Source organism: Trichosurus vulpecula, chromosome 1 (genome assembly GCF_011100635.1).
Source record: "Trichosurus vulpecula isolate mTriVul1 chromosome 1, mTriVul1.pri, whole genome shotgun sequence".
Classification (NCBI taxonomy): Eukaryota; Metazoa; Chordata; class Mammalia; order Diprotodontia; family Phalangeridae; genus Trichosurus; species Trichosurus vulpecula.
In genome coordinates this window covers 307,830,040-307,853,784 of record NC_050573.1, presented here as the reverse complement: position 1 = coordinate 307,853,784, position 23,745 = coordinate 307,830,040, and positions in this window count along the sequence as shown.

Sequence of the window (23,745 nt, the reverse complement as noted above, 5' to 3'; positions counted from 1 at the left end):
ACAGATTCATCTGTTAATTCTGGGCAAAAGGAATATGATTCCTTGACTAATGGATTACTTTGTGACTGGGATCCTCTGTTGAGTGTCCTATAAATAGCTTTAATTTCCATCTCTATTTTCTTGCTGCATGTGTTTGGTATTGAGTTCACCTTATCCTATTCATAATAAAAATATTATTAAATTAACTGTCCATTGTTTTCTTTCTATTATGTCTGCCATTTACAAGGACACAATTATTCTGTGGCTTTACATAATGTTCTCTGTTTTTAAATGTCATAATAAAGCCTTATTGTAGGGGGAAATATGTAGGAATATCAAAGATGAAGGGGATAGAGAGGTCCAACTCCCTAAGTTTATGGATGATGAAACTTTGAAGCTCAAATGAGCATTTGTGAGTGGAAAGGACCTTTGGTGGCCATGCAGTCCAATCCATACATGAAAAGAATCCCTACCTGACAGATGGATGTTCAACCTCTTCTTGAAGACCTACAAGGAGGAGGGAATCCATCATTGCTCTGGACAGCTGTTGGACAGCTCTCATTGCTAGGAAGTTTTTCCTGATATCAAGTCTAAATTAGTGTCTCTTTGCTACCTCTACCAATTTTCTCCTACTTCTGCCCTCTGGAGCCCAATAGAACAAATCCAATCCTTTCTCCACAAGATAGCCCTTCAGATACTCAAAGGAAGCTATTATGCTTCCCCAATCTTTTTTCCCCACAGGCCAAACTACCTCACTTTCTTCACCAGATTCTCTAAAGGCATGGACTCAAGGCCTTTCCTCATCCTGGATGCCTATGGTCCCATAGCTCCCAAGTGGCACATCCTTCTTCCTTTCCTTCCCCATTCATTTCATCCATCCCCCAAACCCTTCTCATGTTCCACCTCCCCACCCCCAATCATCCTCTTTTAAAATTCTTATCACAGAGAGGAAAGTGGAGAAAACAAAATAGGATATTCTGTGATGTTTTCACCCACTAAGATGGAATGAAATAAAAAGACCCGCAAGGGACCCCTGGAGTCCCTTTCTATATCAAACTCTGGACCAAACAAATTGTTTTCTTTTTGTATAATAAATTATGTTTCATTTTTCAAGAAGATTGCTTCCATTTATTGAGAATTAGTTTCTGCACCAGCTTAGGTTTAAAGTAAATTATGATGCCCTTAGGCAATTCTCGTCTTGTGGTGTAAAAGAAAGAGAATTGATTCTGGAGTTAGGGGCCCTGGGTTGAAATCCTACCTTTGGCACTTGTGTAATCTAGGGGAAAAAGGCATTTCTCCTTCCTAGGTCTGTTTTCTCATCAGTAAAATGAGAAGGTTGGTCTAGATGACCTCTGCAATCCTTTCCAGCTCTAGAGCTATGATTTAGGGGTGGGGAACCTGAGGCTTTGAGGCCACATGTGGCCTTCTAGGTCCTTGGGTGTTGCCTTTTGACTGAGTCCAAGTGTTACAGAACAAATCCTTTTATTTTTTTTATTTTATTTTTTATTTTATTTTTATTTTTTTTGTTTTAATTTATTTAACATATTTAGTTTTCAGCATTGATTTTCACAATAGTTTGAATTACAAATTTTCTCCCCATTTCTACCCTCCCACCCACTCCAAGATGGCGTATATTCTGGTTGCCCTGTTCCCCAGTCAGCGCTCCCCTCTGTAACCCCACTCGCCTCCCATCCCCTTTTCCCTTCCTTTCTTGTAGGGCAAGATAAATTTCTACACCCCATTGTCTGTGTATCTTATTTTCTAGTTGCATGCAAAAACATTTTTGTTGTTTTTGAACATCTGTTTTTAAAACTTTGAGTTCCAAATTCTCTCCCCTCTTCCCTTCCCACCCACCCTCCCTAAAAAGTCAAGCAATTCAACACAGGCCACATGTGTATCATTATGTATAACCCTTCCACAATACTCATGTTGTGAAAGACTAACTATATTTTGCTCCTTCCCAACCCATCACCCTTTATTGAATTTTCTCCCTTGACTCTGTCCCCTTTAAAAGTGTTTGTTTTTGACTACCTCCACCCCCATCAGCCCTCCCCTCCGTCATCCCCCCCCTTTTATTTTTATCTTCTTCCCTCTTCTTTCCTGTGGGGTAAGATTCCCAATTGGGTATGTATGGTATTCCCTCCTCAGGCCAAATCTGATGAGAGTAAGGTTCACTCATTTCCCCCCTCATCTTCCCTCTCCCCTCCTCCCACAGAACTGCTTGCTCTTGCCTCCTTTATGCGAGATCATCCACCCCATTCTATCTCTCCTTATCTCCCTCTCTCAGTATGTTCCTCTCTCATCCCTTAATTTGATTTTATTTCTTTTAGATCTCTTCCTTTCATCTTCAACTCACCCTGTGTCCGCGCTCTCTCTCTCTCTCACTCTCTCTCTCTCTGTCTCCATATATATATATATACATATATATATACACATAGATATATACATATATACACATTCACCCATATATATATATACATAAACATATATGTATGTATATTCCCTTCAGCTACCCTAATACTGAGGTCTCATGAATCATACACATCATCTTTCCATGTAGGAATGTCAACAAAACCGTTCACCTTTAGTAAGTCCCTTGCAATTTCTTTTTCTTGTTCTTTTTCTTGATTACCTTTTCATGCTTCTCTTGATTCTTGTGTTTGAAAGTCAAATTTTCTATTCAGTTCTGGTCTTTTCACTGAGAAAGCTTGAAAGTCCTCTATTTTATTGAAAGTCAATATTTTGCCTTGGAGCATGACACTCAGTTTTGCTGGGTAGGTCATTCTTTGTTTTAATCCTAGCTCCATTGACTTCCGGAGTATTCCAAGTCCTTCGATCTCTTAATGTAGAGGCTGCCAGATCTTGGGTTATTCTGATTGGGTTTCCACAATACTCAAATTGTTTCTTTCTGGCTGCTTGCAGTATTTTCTCCTTGATCTGGGAGCTCTGGAATTTGGCGACAATATTCCTGGGAGATTTCTTTTTTGGGATCTATTTGAGGAGGCGATCAATGGATTCTTTCAATTTCTATTTTGCCCTGTGGCTCTAGAATATCAGGGCAGTTCTCCTTGATAATTTCTTGAAAGATGATATCTAGGCTCTTTTTTTGATCATGGCTTTCAGGTAGTCCAATAATTTTAAAATTATCTCTCCTGGATCTATTTTCCAGGTCAGTGGTTTTTCCAATGAGATATTTGACATTGTCTTCCATTTTTTCATGCCTTTGGTTCTGTTTTATAATATCTTGATTTCTCATAAAGTCACTAGCTTCCACTTGCTCCAATCTAATTTTTAAAGTAGTATTTTCTCCAGTGGTCTTTCGGACCTCCTTTTCCATTTGGCTAATTCTGCCTTTCAAGGCATTCTTCTCCTCATTGGCTTTTTGGAGCTCTTTTGCCATTTGAGTTAGTCTGGTTTTTAAGGTGCTGTTTCCTTCAGTGTATTTTTCAGTATTTTTTTGGGTCTCCTTTAGCAAGTCATTGACTTGTTTTTCATGGTTTTCTTGCATCCTTCTCATTTCTCTTCCCAATTTTTCCTCTACTTCTCTAACTTGCTTTTCCAAATCCTTTTTGAGCTCTTCCATGGCCTGGGACCAGTTCGTGTTTTTCTTGGAGGTTTCTGCTGTAGGCTCTTTGACTTTATTAATTTCTTCTGTCTGTATGTTTTGGTCTTCTTTGTCAGCAAAGAAAGAATGTAAAGTCTGAGACTGAATCTCGTTGCGTTTTCGCTGCCTGGCCATATTCCCAGCCAACTAATTTGACCTTTGAGTTTTTCAGTGGGGTATGACTGCTTGTAGACTACAGAGTTCTATGTTCCACATTTGGTGGGGAGGTGCCAGCTCTGCCACACCAGCACTGCTCCTTCCCCAAGAACCCCCAACTCGAACTGGGCTTAGATCTTCAGCAGGCTGTGCACCCCTGCTCTGATCCGCCACTTAATTCCTCCCACCAGGTGGGCCTGGAGCCGGAAGCAGCAACAGCCGTAGCTGCCCCACCTCCGCTGCCCCCAGGGCTGGAAGCCGAACCTCGAACTCCTTCCACTCCCGCAGCTTTTCCCACTAACCTTCTCCGCAGTCTTTGGTGTTTGTGGGTTGAGGAGTAACTGGTAACTGCCGCAGCTCACTGATTCAGGGCGCTAGGGCCCCCTCCACCCGGCTTCTGGTCTGGATGGTCCACGCCGCTCAGGCTGGGTTCTGCTCCACTCCGTTCCCATCTCCCAGCTCCGTGTGGGATAGACCTCACCCAGAGACCATCCAGGCTGTCCTGGGCTGGAGCTCTGCTTCCCTCTGCTGTTTTGTGGGTTCTGCCGTTCTAGAATTGGTTCAGAGCCATTTTTTATAGGTTTTTGGAGGGACTCGGTACGGAGCTCACACTATTCCTTGCTTACCAGCCGCCATCTTGGCTCCACCCCCCCCCCCCCAACAAATCCTTTTATTAAGGAGATTTGTTCTGTGAAGTTTGGATTCAGTCAAAGGGCCACACTTGAGGACTTAGATGGCCACATGTGGCCTTGAGGCTGGAGGTTCCCCACCCCTGATTTAGATACTATAATCTTACTCTTTCTGCTGCGGTAGGTGTCTGCAACTCTTGTTGATGTCTACTGGAGAAGAAGAAAAATCTATGCTCAGATCAGCCCATTGGAGCATGGAAATTAAGACTGACAATTTCAGATTGTATTGATTCCTATCAAGGGTAACTATAGCTAATCGTAAGTAGGCATTACTCCTCACTGGTGCCTTACCTAGTCTTGGAATGACTGGCCTTCCTGATACCCATCACTTCTAATCAAAATTCTTTTTTTTAATTTCTTTTTTATTTTTAGTTTGCCACACTCAGTTCCACAAGTTTTTGAGTTCCAAATTTTCTCCCCCTCTCTCTCCTCTCCCCTCGTCCCCCAAAGATGGCATGTAATCCGATATAGGTTCTACATATACCTTCACATTAAACTTATTTACACAATAGTCAAGTGGTAAAGAAGAATTATAACCGATGGAATGAACCATGAGAAAGAAGAAACAAAACCAAAAAAAAGGAAAGTAAATAGTTTGCCTCAATCTGCATTCAGACTCCATAATTCTTTCTCTGGATGTGGATAGCTTTTTCCATCATGAGTCTTTTGAGCTGTCTTTGAACCTTGTATTGCTGAGAAGAGCCAAGTCTATCAAAGTTAGTCATCACAGATGTTGTGTGTCTGTAATCCTGTATAATTAATCAAAATTCTTTATACAGGTGGAGGCAGGTTTCCACTTAGGGAATTTTGTGGCAACCTACACATTCTCTGGCACAGTGGGCTGCTGCCTAAGTAGAAAGCAGACCATTCCGTATTTCTCCCTAGAAAAAATTAATAATGCCTGGTAGTAAACAAATGTAAGACCAGCAGGGGAATGGAATACCTGAATAAAACAATGCGTTTGCTTGCTGATAGCAGTGGACTGGGGAGTATTGCTGCTTCCGTGGCTGTTGATCATCAATCAATGCAAAAGCATTTATTAAGGACCTCCTTTTTTTCCAGGCACTGGGTTAGGTTCTGGGGATACAAAGACAAAAATGAAACAGTCTTTGCCCTCAGGGAGCTTATATTCCATCACCAAAAATATATTTAATGATCATCTACTATATTTGAGGCCCTGAGATAAAATTATATGGGGGTTTACAAAGAGGTAGGTGACAAAGCTCCTGCATGAGATAATATGGCACTGAATTGCAGAATCTAAGAATTAGAGGCTCAGAGGGGATCCAGACTAACTCATGGCTGATCAAGAATCCCTGCTACAACTTATGCAATAAGTAGTAAAGTAGCTTTTACTTGAAGATGGCTAATGAGGGGGCATCCATTTGCATAACTCTGGTTGTTATGGTTTTTCTTGACAGCAAGCCCAAATTCATTTCATTGTAATTTGTAATCAGTGCTCCTCACTCTACTTTCTGGGACCAAGCAAAACAAATTTAATCCCTCTTTCATATGATATTATCTATCATGCTCCCCCTACCCCACCCATTCTTTTCTTCTCCAGAGTAAATACCCATCTTCCAGGAATTCCTTTAACTGAGCCTTGTAGGCATGATTTTGAGGCCCTTCACAAAGCCCTTCTGAAAATGTGGTATATGGACATGAACACAATACTCCAGACATAGCAGGAATGTTTGGACGCTGTCTCTCAATCCATCCTAAGGTTACATTAAGCTTGTCACACTCTAAAATCACCAGATCTTTGTCAGACAAACTATTCTCTGGTCTTGCTTTTCTTATAAGTTTTAACTCCAGTTCATTTCTAGACCCTAAGTGTGAGACTTTATACCTATACCTATTATATTTTGTTTTATTAGATTTGCCCCTGCAACCTATCAAGATCTTTTTGAATCCTGATGCAATGTGTTTGCCATTCCTCCCAAATTTTTGTTAACAGCAAATTTGATAAGTGTGCCACCCATAACTTTGTCACCACTCATATATCTAAGATCATAAGATCCATATCAAAACAAGAGACCAACTCTATTCAGGTCCCATACCATAAGGCCAATGCCTAAAGAAAAATGTTTGCAAAAGCCAGAGTACTATAACACTTTCTAAATAAAGTGCTCCATGCTATATATATCAAACTATTTGTGGTGGCAAAAAACTAGAAAGAATGTAGCTGGCCATCAAATGGTGAAAATTCTGCGTAAATTGTGGTACCTGAAAAAAAAAATGGAATATCACTGTGATGCAAGAAATAGTAAATATTGGGGATTGAGAGAAATGAGACAAAAACATGAATGAATACAGAACAGAAAACAGAACTAGAAAGAACAAAATATACAACTTTAATAATGGAAACCAAATTGAGACTAAAATTGTGCTTAACACAGATGAGATGCAATGGCCATGGAGAACACATAATTAGATATAGTTCTCTCAATAAAGACATTGGGGACTGTAGGAACAAAATCTTGCATTTTCTTCGAGCCATGGTGGCTATGTTAGACAATTTTGCTTAACTGCTTTTCTTTGTTATAAGAGTTCTATGTTGGGGTGGGGTAAGGTGGGGTATATTGGGGAAAAAACTGATATAAAAAGAAGAGGCATCGGGAAAACTTTTTTTTTTTTAAATTGACATCCAAGGTTAGAAAAGACCTGGTGGTGGGAAACCAATGTAGCTAGAGTGCCATCTAGTGAGCCTAGGTGTATTTCACTTGATAATCATTTATTCGATTCAATGAACTATGCTATTTTCTCTCCAGATGACAATAATGTGTATGTAGGAGAATGACATTTGAAGAATGCATTGAAATATGCATTTGAAAACTGTATTTGAATTTCCTAAAGTTGTGAACAGCATATTCAGACCTGGTTAACAGTTATGAGCTTTTTCTAGATAAATACAACAGATCACAGCCCTTTGAATCTAAAGAACATTAAATTCAGAGTCAGACTTGGACAAGTCACTTCACTGGTCCTCAGTTTCCTCATTTTTAATATGAGGAGTGTGAACTATATTACCTCCAAGTTTTCTTGTAGTTACAAATCTATGATCTTTAGTACAAAGGCAGAACACCTACAGTTAGGTGTATGGCAAGATACAACAGAAAAAGCTCCAAATAGGAACATAGATCTAGATTTGGACGATGAAAACCATTTAATTTAACCCCTTCATCTTATAGATGAGGAAATTGAGGCCTTGGGGAGATTAAATCAGGAGACGCAGATCCAAATCTTAGCTCTACCACTTACAAAACATTTAATCTCTCTGGGCTTATTTCCACAACGGTAAAAATGAAGGAGCTGCACTCTAAGGTCATTTTCAGCTCTAATCTACAATCCTATAATATAGAAAATTAATTGCTTGGTAAGTTCATTTGCACGAAGCAGGCTTTAGAATTTGACCATCTGAATTATACAGTGTAAAATTAGAACTAAATGCACCCCCTCTGGGTTCACTCTTCCAACTGAAGTGCATTGGTGGGTTAGGTTCCCAAAGGGCAATGACTACCTCTCTCCAGAGGGTTTAGGGGTAACTCTGAGTGGACAGAGTTTCTGGTACTGTTGCTGATGAGCGAGAGTCTGATACGCTCTTCAATAGTAATCAACCCGTTAACCTCAATTTTTTCAAAAGGAATATTTACTGAGAAAGATAGAAGCTACAAAATATTCCCCAAACCAGGGTTGTGCATACACAATCCCTTTGGAAAGTGGGTTCAAATTGAAAGTACAAGGTAGTGAGGCACACATGTAGGTCAAGGGATATTTCATGACTTCTGAACCTGAGAGTCTTCTTCTCCCTTCACGGAGTCTACACGTCCATCATGTTACCTGTATTTCCTCCCTAACCTAGAGTCTGTCTTGGAATTGTGTAGTGGATAGGTGGGTGCCTCACTATTGCATTTGTTCCTCACTTGCCTTGTTTCTAGCTTCCCATGGGAAGAGAAGTCCCATTCCATGTTACCAGATTCTCATTGCTGAGGTGTGGGGAGAGGGTGTCATTCCATCACATTTCTAGTCTAGAAGGGTCTACATAAAACAGAGAATCCCATTTGTTGACAAACCTATATTTCCATATTCCAGGAGGTCCCACTAAGCCAATGAGCAGACCTTGACGGATTTATCTTGTCCTTTCAGGAGGTCCTACTGAGCTGACAAGTAGACTCATGGGCTGGGCTAATAAATGGATGTCAAAACATCCACATGGGTCAATGGGCCAGTGGACAGGCAGGCTACAGGCTGGCAAACAGGGCCACTTGTTAGTCAAGTGCTCATGGCCCTTTCTCCATGTTGGGCGATAGAGGGGCAACAAAACTAGCTGGGGGATTTTCCATGTCATTGAGTCACCTCTGCCATGCTGGGTTTGGCCACCATAACAAGGAAAAGCAAGGCTTGGAGGTCCTCTAGTTAGTTTCCTATGATTAAGCAAATGAACTTCATAACAAGAAAGTGTACTTACAATCTTGTAGTTTAAAGTTTGTGGTGTATTATAAGAAAGACTAGACTGACTAAATGTATATCAATAGGCAAATATAATCACTACCCCTATGGAATCACATTAAACTGATTAATAGTGTTGGAATAAAATAGAGGTACAATAAACCATTCCTCTCATTCCTAAACCATTCCTCTCACCATTCATCCATCTTCTGGCTCTCACAGAGGCCTGGCTCCTTCCTGATGACACAGCCTCCCTGGCCACTCTTTTCAGAGCTGGTTGTACTTTCACTCACTTCTGCAATGCAAAGTTTGTTGTTTAGTCGTTTTTCAGTTGTGTCCAACTCTGTGATGTGGTTTGGGGTTTTCTTGGCAGATTCTGGAGTGGTTTGCCATTTCCTTCTCTCCAGGGGAAGTAGAATACTCTTTGTTCCCCATTGGTACTTCCAGGTTCTCTCCCTACCACTATCACTGTAACATCTCCTGCTTCGAGGTCCATGTGATCTACATTTACCCCTCTCCACACCTCAATCAAAATTCTGATAGCTGTTTTCTACAGACCTTCAGGACACTTCCCTTTCTTTCTCAAAGAATTCAGGACCTGGTTCACAATCTTTTTCTCTCTTCCCCAACTCCTACTTTCATACTAGGGGACTTCAGTAGATATATTGATACTCCCTCAAATGCCCTAAACTTCCAGTTCCTCAACTTACTCATTTCCCATGACCCACTCTTCCATCTTAGAGAAAGTAATGGCAAACTGCTCTAGTATCTTTGCCTCAAATGGGGTCATGAAGAGTCAGGTATGACTGAAATGACTGAACAACAACACTGTTCCATCCCATCTCAGCTACACACAAAGACTGTCATACCCTGGATCTTGCCATCACCCACAAATGTACCACCTACATGTTCAAGAATTCTGAAATTCCCTTACCTAATAACAGCCTATTGGCTTTCTGTCTTCCTCTGCTTTCCCATACCAAATGTTGCTCTTCATCATCACTGTGACCTCCAATCCCTCAACTACTTAGTTCAGTCCCAGGCCATTGTCCCTACACTAGCCACACTCTCCTCCTTTCCTCATCTTGACCCCTTGGTGAACTAGTTCAACTCTATGCCATTTTTTTCTCTTGAGTTCCTAGTCTCCTTATTACATATTACAGATCATGCAGCTTTATATTACTCCTACCATTTATTAACTTTGTGTCTAAACAAGTACTACTGAAGGAAGGTAGAGAAAATCATGTAAACATTCTGACTGGGTCCACCACAAATTTATTTTACATAACCTCAACTGGGACCTCACTGCTGTAGATGGGAATCCTATGCCTCCCTAATCAGTTCACTCTCCCACTTTCCCCAGCAGCTCTTCCAAACTTTTTCATCCCTCCTCAAACTTCCTATGGTTTCCCTTTCCACTCACCCTCTTATTTGGGAACCTTGTCTTACATCTTATTGAAAAAATTGAGGCCATTTGTTGAGAGCCCCATCCTCACCCCTTTCTCTCATATCACTCATATGCTTTCTACCACTATCTTTTCCTTCACCCCTATCTCACACGAAGAGGTGGCCCTTCTCCTTGCCAAGGCCAACCTGAACATATGGTCCTATTCCCTTCCATCTCATCTGGAGATTGCCGGTTCTATCACCTCCACTCTTTCCCTTATCTTTCATCTCCCCTGCTGCTAGAAACATGCCTATGTCTCCCTCACTTGATCCTTCCATCTCTGCTGTCATCCCATATTTCTTCTGCCTTTTGTGGCTGAACTCCTTGAGAAGGTGTAATAGCAAGCAAAATGGGACTTTTCATTTTGCTCTTTTTTCTTTCGGAGTTCTAGCTCTTCTCAGCACTAAAGGAATCAAGTGCCTTTGATTGGGACTTGCCTTTTTTTGAATCAGGAGTCTTTGATGATCTGCTTAAGTCACAAAAAAGCATGAGTTTGAGTCACATGGTTGTGATCCCTTCTGTGGGCAGACATGCAGTTACATGAGTTCAAGTCACATGGTTGTGATGCCTTCTGTGGGCAGACCCTGAAGAAGTGTATATATACTCTGAGGTTAGCATTTTGTTTTGGGGGCTCACTCATTGGAAAAGTGTTCATGTGGAGATTCTGGGTAGCTGTTAAGGAGCCCCTTGGCTTTCAAACCCAGATGTTTCTTCTTCTTTCTCTGGTAACTATGTATGTATTGCTATGGACAGACAGTTAGAAGCCCTGTCTAATGATTTCTGTTATTCGCTCTGTTTATATAATTTCTGCTTGTAATTTTTGTTTGTGCTTTCTCTGAAGTTCAGGGTGCTGACTTTCCCCCCTGAACTAAGTGAATGATATAAGTATATTTAATTAAAGCGAGATTGTAAACCCCTTAAAGTTGTTTTCCTTAGAAAAGCAGATCAAAGAACCTGTGCTAGCAGCCCTCCTGTGTGCTGGTGTTGTTGGTCTTCCAGCTCCGCAGCAGCTGCTAGCAGCATTGTTGTTACAGAAGGTTGCCTAGGTCAGGTGCCTCCACTTCCTTTCCTCTTCTTCTCTTCTTACGTCTCTACAATCAAGTACCTGTTTCATCATTCAACTGAAACCACCTTCTCTGAAGTTACCAGTAATTTCTTATGGCCAAACATGATGACCTTTTCTCAATCCTCATTCTTCTTGACCTCTATGCAACCTTTAGCACTTTTGATTATGCTCGTCTCCTTGATACTCTGTTCTCTCTAGGTTTTCCGCACATTACTCTCTCCTGTTTATCCTACTTTCTAACTGTTTCTTCTTATTTCTTTTGCTGGATCTTCATCCAGGTTATGTCTATTAACTGTGAGTGTCCCCCAAAGCCCTGTCCTGGGCCCCCTTTCCTTCTCTTTCTATATTACTTTACTTGGTGACATCAGTTTTCATGGATTCACTTTTCATCTCTATGCTGATGATTCTCAAATCTACTTATCCAGCCGTAACCTCTCTCCTAACCTCCAGACTTATATCTCCATCTTCCTACTGGATACTTCAAATTCAATGTCCGCCTAGACGATGTCAATTCTGAAAATAAATTACCAGTCACAGAAGTTACGAAACTGCTCTTAACTCTGCAAAAAATACCAAGGAGCTCACAGAGGTAATACCCCTACTGTTAACTCTGAAAAATAAAATAAAAATAAAATCAAAGCACCAACAGTGGCTATGAGCAAAAAAGTTTTCTTTATTCTGTTGTAGGAGGGAAATTAGACACATGTGCTGGGGTCTGCTCTGATACTGAGGAGATCCACTACAACCAGGCCAAGCCTTGACACACATAGCAACAGCTAGACAAAGAAACATGCAGAGAGTTGTAGCAGTGGAAATTAGGGGGTCACAGCCACAATGAGACAAATCTGACTCATAGCAGGGCTTCATGACCAGTACATGGTTCCTGCAGGTGTTTGTCCGAGCTCAGGCACCACCTAGGGCTCTTGTGAAACAATTCTGGGATTTTGCTGTGGCTGTGTTCATCCAGAGAATGAGCGCAAAGGATTATGGTTATGCCAAGCTCCAAGCATAGCTTGCTTGCTGGGTCTTAGGTCTGGAAAACAGGGTGTCTCCTAATAGCAAAAAGAGAGGAGTTTAAAAAAGGGGTGGGGTCTTGGCATGGGGATCCTGACAACATCTTTAACTCAACATGTCCGAAATTAAACTCATTACTTTTCTCCTCAAACCATCCCTTCTTCCTAACTTCCTTACTTCTATTAAGGATATCACCATCCTCTCTGTCACTTAGACTCATGACCCAGGGGTCATCCTTGGTTCCTTACTCTCACCTTCTATATCCAAACTCTTGCTAAGTCCTGTCAATTTTATCTTTGTAACACCTCTTGTACACCCTCCTTCTTTCCTCTGACACTGCCAGCACTCTGGTGCAGGCTCTCATCACCTCACACTTGGACTGTCGCAATAACCTTCTGGTTGGTCTGGCTGCCGCAAGTCTCTTCCCGCTCCAGTGTATCCTCCATTCAGCCACCAAAGTAATTTTCCTGAAGCACAGGTATGACCACGTCGCCCCCTTACTTAAAATATTCTAGCGACTCCCTATTACCTCCAGGATCAAGTTAGATATTCAAAGCCCTTCACAACTTGCCCCTCCCCCATCTTTCCAGTCTTCTTACAACTTATACCCCACCTGTCACTCCCAGGACAGTGATGCTGGCCTCCTCGCTGTTCCTTCAACAAGACGCTGCATCTCTTGGCTTTCGGCATTTTTACTGGCTGTTCTCCTTGTCTACCATGTTAGCCCTCCTCTCCTTCACCTACTGGCTTCACCGGCTTCCTTCAAGTCCCAGCTAAAAATCCCACCTTCTACAGAAAGCCTTTCCTAACCCCTCTTAATTCCAGCACCTTCCCTCTGTTAATTATTTCCTATTTCTCCTGGATATAGCTTGTTTATACACAGTTGTTTGCATGTTATCTCTCGCGTTAGATTGTGAGCTCCTCTAAGGCAGGAACCGTCTTTTGCCTTTCTTTGTCTCTCCAACATTTAGCATAGTACCTGACACATAGAAGGCGCTTAATAGATGCGTACTGACTGACTGACCGACTGATGCGACACAACATGCTGTGTGCCAAACAAGCATTTGCTTCACAGACTGGCTACAATTCAGCATTCATTGTAAATAAAAACTCTATCAAATCCCCACTGGAGGATAGAGCAAACTGTGAATCTCATGATTGCATCATTTATGACAAGTTTAATAAATGAAATCCCTAATCTCTCAAGAGAGGATGTTCTCATGTTCATCTTACGAATGAATGATTAAATGAAAATAGTTAAGTGAGCTAAAATACTTTTGGTTAAAAATTTATTTAATTAGCTTGGGCTAATGATCAATTAGAACTTAGTAATTTATTAAAATGCTGAGCTTTCTCAAGTATGTCACAAGCTGAATGTCCCGTGCCCTTAGAGGCCAGAAGGCCCTGGAGGAATAGGTCTCATGGGAAGAATTGCCCTTCCCCCACCTCAGCCCATTTCCCACCAAGACTATACCAGACACTATAGGGCCCAGCTGGAGCAAGTCTCATGAGAAAACTTTCCTCTCATCCTTCCTACCAAGGCTCCCTTCGCTTTTCCTTCTTCCAACTAAATATTATTCCCTACCTCCACTCCTTTTGGAGGGAACCCATAGTCCTTGCTTTACTACAACTTTTTTGTTCATTCCCCACCACCCACTGGTCATGGCCCTGGTCCCTCTGCCATTTCCTACTCCCTTCCTCTTCTCCCTGGGGATGAGGAACAACTCTAGTCACTCATATCACTTGAACGAACTGGGAATTACCAATGTGTCAAGGAATGCAAGAACCAGAGCGGGGAAATATAATAAACAGTTTGGGGGTAAAGGTCAAAAGAGGGAGAAAGTTCTAGATTTACAGTCCTATGGTCTTATGGTCCTATAATTTTGTAACTAAAGTAGAGACAGTTACCTGGACAGAAAGAAGAAATGGTTAAGGAGTTTGGGAAATAGACCAAAAGTCTGACACAGAGATATACAGTGGGAATGGAAGACCTCAGCTATGCAGACATCTGCTGAATCTCTCTTGAAAGAAAAGAAAAAGGAGCAGAACAGCTAATAACTTTTTGACTTGTATTTGTGATTTGTGATAATTTCATCCTTCTAAAGAGTGGAGGAGCCAGTAAGGGCAGATCCTTTTCTGGATTGTATTCTCACAAATATAGTTGCTGGGGGTGGAAGTGATGAAACCTTGGGGTGGGGAGAAGTGATCAGTCCTTTTTGAGGTTTGTGATAAAGTAGAGGAAATCTAGGCATAGTCCAACAGACACCCTATATTTTAGGAGAGGAGACTTCAAAGGATTGAGAGGAAAGATAGGTAAGATCTCGTGGAGTCCAAAGCTTTAAAGGATATCTGTTTAAGGGGGAAGAGATGTTCTTAAGGATGAAATTCTAAAGAAACAAAAGTATACAACCTCAATGATGAAGAAAAATTGGATATGCCTGAAGAAATCAATGTGTACGTATAGGTAACTCATTGACCAATTTGGATTAAAAAAAAAAGAAATTTACAGAAGATGGAAGCAACTCTAGGTAACAGAGAATAAATATAAAAATGTGATATAATTCTGTAAAAAGAGTGTCAGGAATGTTAAGGTTCAAAATGAGCTGAGGCTGGGGAGGAAAGCAAAGGACAACAAAAAAGACTGATTTTTTAAAGTTGTATTAAGAAAAAAAGAGTATCGAAAAAGGAGTACGACACTTCCTTGCAGTAGATGGGGTGATGATAATTGATGTAACCCTTTGATCCCTCCTCAAGCCTCCCATGGTTCCCCTTCCTCCAACTTTCTCAGTTGGGAACCTTGCCTCATATTTTATAGAAAAAATTGATGCCATTCACCATGATCTCCATTTTCTCCCCTCTTCCTCATTTCCTATCACTTGGAAGTCTTCTGTCACTTTCTATGTCTCACATGATGAAGGGGCCTAACTCCTTACCAAGGCTAACCTCATACTTGTTCAAGCAATCCCATCCCACCCCATCTCCTCCAACAGAACACCTTCTGTGTCATCCTCCTTTCACTTATTTTCAATCTCTCCCTCTCGAGTGGCTCATTTCCTACTGCCTATAAACATACCCATGTCTCTCCTATTACGAAAAATCCCTCATTTGATCCTTCCATCCCTGCTATCTATACTCCTATATCTCTTCTTCCCTTTGTAGCTAAATTACTCAAAAAGGCTTTCTACAAAAGGTACCTTCACTTTCTATCCTCTCACTCTCTTTTCAACCCCTTACAATCTGACTTCCAACATTAATCACTCCATGAACAGACTCCCTCCAAAGTTACTAATGATCTCTTACTTGCCAAATCCAATGGCCTTTTCTTATTCCTTATTTTCCTTGACCTCTCTGCAGCCTTTGAACCTGTTCATCACTCTCTCCTCCTTGACAGGTTTTTGGGACATCATTCTCTCCTGATCTTCCTCCTATCTATCTGATTACTTCTTCTATCTCCTTTGTTGAATCTTCCTCCAGATCATGCCCTCTATGGTAGATATCCCTCAGGGTTCTGTCCTGGGTCCTCTTCTCTTCTCTTTTTATATTACTTCACTTGGTCATCTCATCAGCTCCCATGGATTTAATTACCATCTCTATGCAGACAATTCTCAAATCTACTTTTCCTGCCCAATCTCTCTGCTAATTTTCAATCTTGCATCTCCAACTATTTTTCAGACATCTCTTTATTAGATGTCCAGTAGACATCTTAAACTCAATATTTGCAAAGTAGAATTTATTATCTTACCCCTTAATCTCCTCTCTATTACTATAGAAGGCAACACCATCCTCCCAGTCCCTCAGGCTCACAACCTAGGAATGGTCCTGGATTCCTCGCCACCTCTCACATCCCATATCCAATCTGCTGCCAAGGCCTGTTGATTTTACCTTTTATAACAATCCCTCAAATACACCCCCTTCTCTCCTCTGATGCTGCCACCTCTTCTAGCGCAGGTCTTTGTTATTGTAATAACCTGCTGGTAGGTCTGCATGCTCAAGGCTCTCTCCACTCCAGTTTATCTTCCTTTCAGCCTCTAAAATGACTTTCCTAAAGTGTAGGTCTGATCATGTCTCCCCCCACCCCCCATAAATCCAGTGGTTCCCTATTGCCTCTAGGAGAAAATTCCCTGTTTGCATTCAAAGTCCTTCCATAACGAAGCCTCCCTCCTACCTTTCAAGTTTTCTTACATCTTACTTCCTGAAACATACTATTTGATACAGTGACACTGGCCTCTTTGCTGCTCCATGAACAAAATGCTCAATCTCTTGGTTCTGGGCATTTTCCCTAGATATCCCCCATTCCTGGAACTCTCTCCCTTCTCTGCTTTGACTACTGACCTCCCTGGCTCCTTTAAATCCTAACTAAAATCCCACCTTTTACAGGAAGTCTTCCCCAACCTCTATTAATTCCAGTGCCTTTCTTTTATTAATTATTTCCTATTATCCTGTACATTGCTTGCTTTGTATATATTTGTTCACATTTTCTCCTCCAATATATTATAAGCAGAGACTGTACAAGGTGTTCCTAAAGTCTGGACACATAGGCAAAAATGCATATTTTCAAGAAATGAAATGAATGAAATTTTCAACAATATTTTATTTAATTGGAATATTAACAAATAGCATCTTCAATATGATTTCCATCATTTGTGATACAAAAGTTGCAAGATTCACATGAACTTGATGCAATAACTCCACTTTGCCATCAATTGCCTATGTGCCCAGATTTTAGGAACACCCTGTATTTTACCTCTTTTTGTATCCCTAGCACTTAGCACAGTGCCTGGCACTTACTAGATGTTTAATACATGTTTATTGATTGATTGATTGATAGCTTTCAATCAATGGAATTCCATCTTGGCTCAGAGGTTATATGCATAAGATTTTTCATTGGTAGAGATTGATTCCTCAGTGCTAAGGAGAATGGTTGGCAAGAACTTGGAATAAGTGAGAAGACAGTGAGACTCCAGATTCTCCTCAGGGAGAGACCCCTGAAGGGAGAGAAAGACTGGGAAGAAGCCGATATGTAGAGGAGTCAGCACCTTGATCACATCTTCTCTGGAAGCCAGAAGACAGGATCTCTCTTCTGTCAAGCTGTCTGTCCCTCATGCAGGCTCAGAGCATTGAAGAATCAATGTCTATCTCATGTAAATGAACTTTGAGCCTCAGGTTACACTGACACCAGAGGGAAGACAGAGATGCTCAACTCTTCTATTTTCCCTGCAAAATAAAATGACCTTCACTTTGGAAATGACAGAATGAAAGTGACTACCAAGGAATTGATGCCCAAGATAAATAAAGAGAGAGTAAGACATCATCTAGTTGTTCTTGACACATTTGTCATTTGGACCAAAGGAACTGCATCCTTGCATCCTGATACTATTGGAAACCGTGACCTCTGAGGTACAGAGATGGCGATCATAGAAAATAGGAAAGACACCAGAAGATTGGAGAAAAACAAATGTCCTGATTTTCAATAAAGGGAAGACAACAGAATATGTAAACTATAAAGCCATTAAGAAAATTCTAGGATGAATTATTAAAGACACGGTTAGTGGGGAACAGTGATACACAGAGCCAGCATATGGCTTCCTCAAGGACAGGTCATGCCAGATTCATCTCATTTTTTGTGTGTGACAAGATAACCAAACTATCAGTAGGGAGAAATAATATTGTTAGAGTTTGCCTACATTACAGCAAAGCTTTTAACAAAACATTTCATACTATTCTTGTAAAGAAGATAGAGAGATGTAGGCTAGACAATAACACAATCAGATAGGTTCAGACCTTGTTGGATGTCTGGATTCGTAGCTGTTAATAGTTCAATGCCTTTGTTGTCGGAGGTATCTAATGGAGTACCCCAGGAATTGTGTTTGGTCATGGGCTGTATAACATTTTTTGGTTTTGTTTTCATTTTTTAAAAATTGTTGATTTTTTTTACACTCTCATAGTTTTTTCTACTATCCATTCTTTTTTCATTCTGGAGAGCTCCCATATAACAAATAGTACTTTTTAAAAATTAAAAAAGGAAAAATCAACACAATTGATGAATACATTGAAAAATTTGAAAACATTTGCAATGTATACTACCTATAGATGTGCCTGTGCCAAATAAGGAATAGATTGGGAGTGTTCTCTCATATCCCTTCTTTTGAGTCTTGCTTGATCTTTATAATTTTGCCTCTTCCTTTTTGAGTTTGTGTATGTGTAGTTGTTCTTTCCACTTAGATTGTTATTGTCATTGTGTACATTGCTTTCTTGACTCTATTTACAGAATAGGGATATTCTATCCCAATTCATTACATTCATCACAATTTGTTTAGCTTTTCTCCCATCAATGGGCATCTACTTTGTTTCCAATTTGTTGCTATCACAAAAAGTGGTACTATAAATACTTTGGCACATAAAGGGACTTCTTATTGATGGCTTCTCTGGAGTATAAACCCAGCTGTTTAACATTTTTATCAGTGGCTTGGATAAGTACATCAAATTTGCAGATGGCACATAGCTGGGAGGGATGGCTAACACACCAGATGACGGAGACAGGATCTAAAAGGATCTTGACAGGCTAGAGCACTGGGCTAAATCTAATAAGATGAAATTCAATAAAGATAAATGTAAAATCTTTCACTTGGCTACAAAAAAATCAATTCCCCAAATATAAAATGGAGGCATGATCAGATGGCAGTTCTTCTGGAAAAGATCTGCTGGTTTTTGGTGGTCTGCCAGCTCAATATGTGTCTGTAGAATGATATAGAAGGCAAATATGCTATTGTGACCTTGGGGTGCATTAAGAAGGGCATAACTTCCAGGGAGAAGAAGGTGAAAGTCCCACTGGACTCCACCTCATCGGACTTCATCTGTAGTATTATATTCAACTCTGGGTAATGTGGTTTAAGGAAAATGTTGATAAACTAGAGAGCATCCAGAGGAGAGTAACTAGAATGGTGAAGGAACTTGAGACCATGTCATTGAAGACTAGCTGAAGGAATTTCAGATATCTAGCCTGGAGAAGAGAAGACTCAGATGGGAAAATGATTCCTGTCTTGAAGAATTTGAAGGACTCACTCATGTGGAAGAGGGATGAGATTTGTTCTATTTTGCTGCAGTGGGAAGAACCAGGAGCAATGGGAGGATAACGTAACGGGAAAAATTTAAGCTTGATGCTAGAAAACTTTCTTACAATTAGAACTGTCCAAAAGTGGAGTAGCTCCACCCCCTTTTAAAAAATGACTTTATTTGCTACTCAAGAAATTAAACAAGCATTTCCATAACATAGTAGAATAGGAAAAAAGAAGATAATTGCACATGAAACTACAAATCTATCATATACAACTTGGTATTCCTTTTAAATATTTATTAAAGTTATCATGGAACTTTTTTTTCTTTTTTTCCCTCCCCCATGCCCTGCCCTAGGGATGGCTACCATTAGACATAAATATTTGTGTGTGTGTGTGTGTGTGTGTGTATGTGTGTGTGTGTGTGTGTGTGTGTGTGTGTGTGTGTATGTAAAATTATTCTATACACACTTCTATTTATCAGTTCTTTCTCTGGATACAGATTGAGTCCTCCTTCATAGGTCCTCTGCATTTAATTTGGGTATTTATAATAGTCAGAACAACTTTTCTTAAGAAGAGGTTGCTTCCCTCTCCTTAGAAATTTTCAAACAGCGGTTCAATGACTATTTGGGTATGTTATTGGGGGGTTGGGAAGAGTGGATTTCTTTCATGTGTGTATTGTAGTACATGGCCACTGAGGTCCCTCCCAACTCTCAGACTTCTGGGCATCGCCACGTGACCTGCTGATACACTCTTAAGACTCTTCTAGGCCTTGCTATCCATCCTGCTACTGAACCCAAAGGACGACTAGGCCTTTCACTCTGCAGCTGAACTCTCCTCTGTGTGCTGACTTCCTCATTTGGAAGGTGAGCAGGGACTGTTTCACTTTTCTATTAATACCCCCCGTGTTTCGCTTAGTACTTGTTACATGGAAGCATTAAATAATATTCATTCATTCATTCATTTTCATTCATTTACTTATTCATTCATAGTCTTTCAAAATGCTGAGGAGGGGAGCTCTTCATAGTTTTTAGATTGAAAACTTGTTAGCCAGCGAAGTTCTTAACCTTAAACTCAGTTCAACCTAGCTCCACCCAGAATTCCCTTCTCTGGGACTCAGCACCATATCCCTTACTGCCCTGCTTTCACTCCGTGAGCACCCGATTATGCCTCATGTTTGCCAGCCTCAGAGATGGTTGATGCTGGATTTAGGAGGTCTTTGCCTCCGTTGGAGTGCTTTAAAGTGACACCAAGTACTGTTTGCATTTTTGAGATTGACATGTAAGGAGATCTAAGCCTTTTCAAGCTTTGCTGGCTGTATCTACATATGAAAGGCCAGGAATGTGGCTTGGCCACTTTCCTCCAGAAATCTTTTCCCCACCTAATTATCTGTGTCAGAGAAAAGAAAAGGCTTGGAGTTGAAAAACTGGGGAACCCTGAACCTCAGAGTTATTTGGTAGTTATTTGATAGTACTTTCACATGGCTAATAAGTGGGCAGAGACTGGCCTTCAGAGATTCAAATCAGGAGGTACATGAGATGTTTGCCAGAGGAAAGCTGCCCACAGAGACTTTAAGTCCAGAGACCAAGAAGCTTTGTTCAAAAAAGAAAAAGTCAGAAGGAAGCTGAGTGTGTACTAGCTTTTTAGCCAGGAACATATATGGTATTTGTTCTAAAGGGATTTGTGACTAGGGCTGAGTATCTCCTGCTGGAGATGAGCTATCTCATACCCAAGACCCTGAAGATAGGCCTCATTGTAGAGGACAAAAAAAAAAAAATGGAGAAGCTTTCTCTTTTCCTTGTTGCTAGTCTGTTGCCGTGGTGGTTGCTTTTCTAAAAAAGCTATTTAAAAGGCCTTTGGACTTTGAACTAGATGAGAATAACAGTCCACTGTTCTCATGAGGTTGCTAAGTGCAGCTAGAGCTGGAAGCAGGAAGCAGAGAATCTCAATAGCCACATTTCCAGACGGCTGTTCCCTGAATCTGGCAGAGACTGTATATCCAGTACCATTTGGGGAGTAGTGGACAGCAAAAACCATGGGGGAGTAGGCCTACAGAAAGTAGGGTGAGGATACCATTAAAGACATCAGTGGCCCTACAGTGTCCAAAGCAGGAGTTACCCTTCCATGTGTGTGTCCTGACCGTGTGAATTCCCTCAGTGTGCAGGCCTCCATGCGTATGCCTTATGTACACATGGTCACTACATGTGTGCCTCCATGTTCTGGACTTTTCCCAGGAATGCTGTGTGTATTTTGGGGAGGGCGTGTGTCCCTTATGAGGGAAGGATATATTTTATTGTAACTTTTCTTACTATGTCATTTCATTAATTGCCTTTGTGTTGAATTAGTTGTGTCCTCTGATCACATTAAACATATGTGTGGGGGCTTGTCATCTATGGTTTTGAGTGGATAAAGACCTACAAAGCACTTTGCACCTGGGCTAACCATCTCTAGGTGATCTGCCATGTTCATGTGTTGGTACCATATAGGCGCTGTGTCCTTTTCATGGAGGGACATCAAAGTGTCTTCCTAACAGTAATGACTATCCTTCGTCTGTTCCCTGGAATGCTGGGGATGAGGAAGGTAGATGTGTTATTTCCTCTTAAAGATAAACATACAAATTAACTTCATAGCCAACTTCTCTATTAAGAGTTTCCAGACCATTGCAACCACAGTAACCTCTTCTTTTGAACTTATAACATCAAAATACCTGCTATCTGTGCTACTTAATTGGCATTTTATCACACCATGTGACATTCAGAAGCTACAATCCAAGTCAACAAATATCTATTAAACATCCACCATGTGTTAGGCACACTGTGAGATTTTGGGAATAGGAGGATAAAAATGACTTACTCCCTGCCCTCAAGGAGCTCACATTCTCTGGGGGGTAGAAGGATAAGATATGGACACATACGTAAATATAAATTGCCACTCATGAGGGCAAAGGAGAGATTAAGCAAAGTCCTAGGAAAATGTAAGAAACATTTTTTTAGCTGGCAGATGAGGAAAAAATATTCAAAGAAGATCGTATCAGAGCCAAACCTTGAAGGAACAGAGATACTGAAAAAGGCAGAATTAAGCAAGTGAATCCCAGGCATGGAGTACATCTTGCAAAAGAATGCAGAGATGGAAGAGTACAAGATGGTAGTGGGAAGTAACTAGTAGCAGTCAGGTGTGACCTGGGAGAATACATGAAAGTGTGAGATATTAACCAAGGTTGGCAAGGTAGGTTGGAGCCAGGTTGTGGAGGCCCAGTTAAGGATTTTATGTTTTATCTCATGGGCAATAGTGAGCCACTGAAGATTTTTGAGATGAGCAGTGGCTTGGTTAAACCTATTTTTTAGGAAGATTATTTTGGCAGCTGCATGACGATTGTATTAGATAGGCTAGCAGCTGAACGGGAATGGCAGAATCTCAGAGGACAAAGGGATCTCCAAGGCCAACTCTTCCCATCTGTGCCTGAGTTGGAATTCCTCCTACAGTATCACCTACAGAAGGTCATCCACGCTCTACCGGATGACGGCTAGTGAGCAGCCCATTCTACTTTTGGTCAGGTCTAGGACAACGTCCGGCCGTAACTCCTCCGCAAGAAGAACTAGGCTGAAGGGGGGAAGAGTGAGAAGCTGCGTTTCCTAGTGGATTTTGGTTCTAATTCTGTCTCCAGACACTTACTAGCTGTCTCATTCTGGGCATGTCACTCTAAGCCTCAGCTTCCTCATCTTTAAAATGGGGGTGATGGTAATGGCATCTGCATCACAGGGTTGTGGTGAAGTGAGATAATGGGTGTGAAGCACTCTGCAAATCTCAAAGCTACATAAGCTGTATTTGTTGTTGTCGTTCAGTTGTTTCAGTACTGTCTGACTCCTCATGACCTCATGGCAAAGATACTGGAGTGATTTGCTATTTCCTTCTCCAGCTTATTTTACAGATGAGGAAACTGAGGCAAACAGGGTTAAGCAACTTGCCTAGGTAAGTATCTGAAGTTGGATTTGAACTCAGGTCTTCCTGACTCTAGATCCAGTGCTATTATTAACTAGTCTAATCCCTCTTATATAGCACAAATTTAAATATTGGAAGTTAGCTCTCCTGCTAAAGTTCCCTAATTCTTTCAGCTGATCCTTATATGATATGTTCTCCAAGTCCATAGATAGGGATAGAGATTTGAAGGCTATTAGAGTAGTTAAGGTGAAAGGTGATGTGGGTTTGAACTAGGCACCAGAAGGGGATGGGAAGATTTAGTTCAATTCAACAAAAAATTATTAGTTAGCCAATTGACAAACATTTATTAA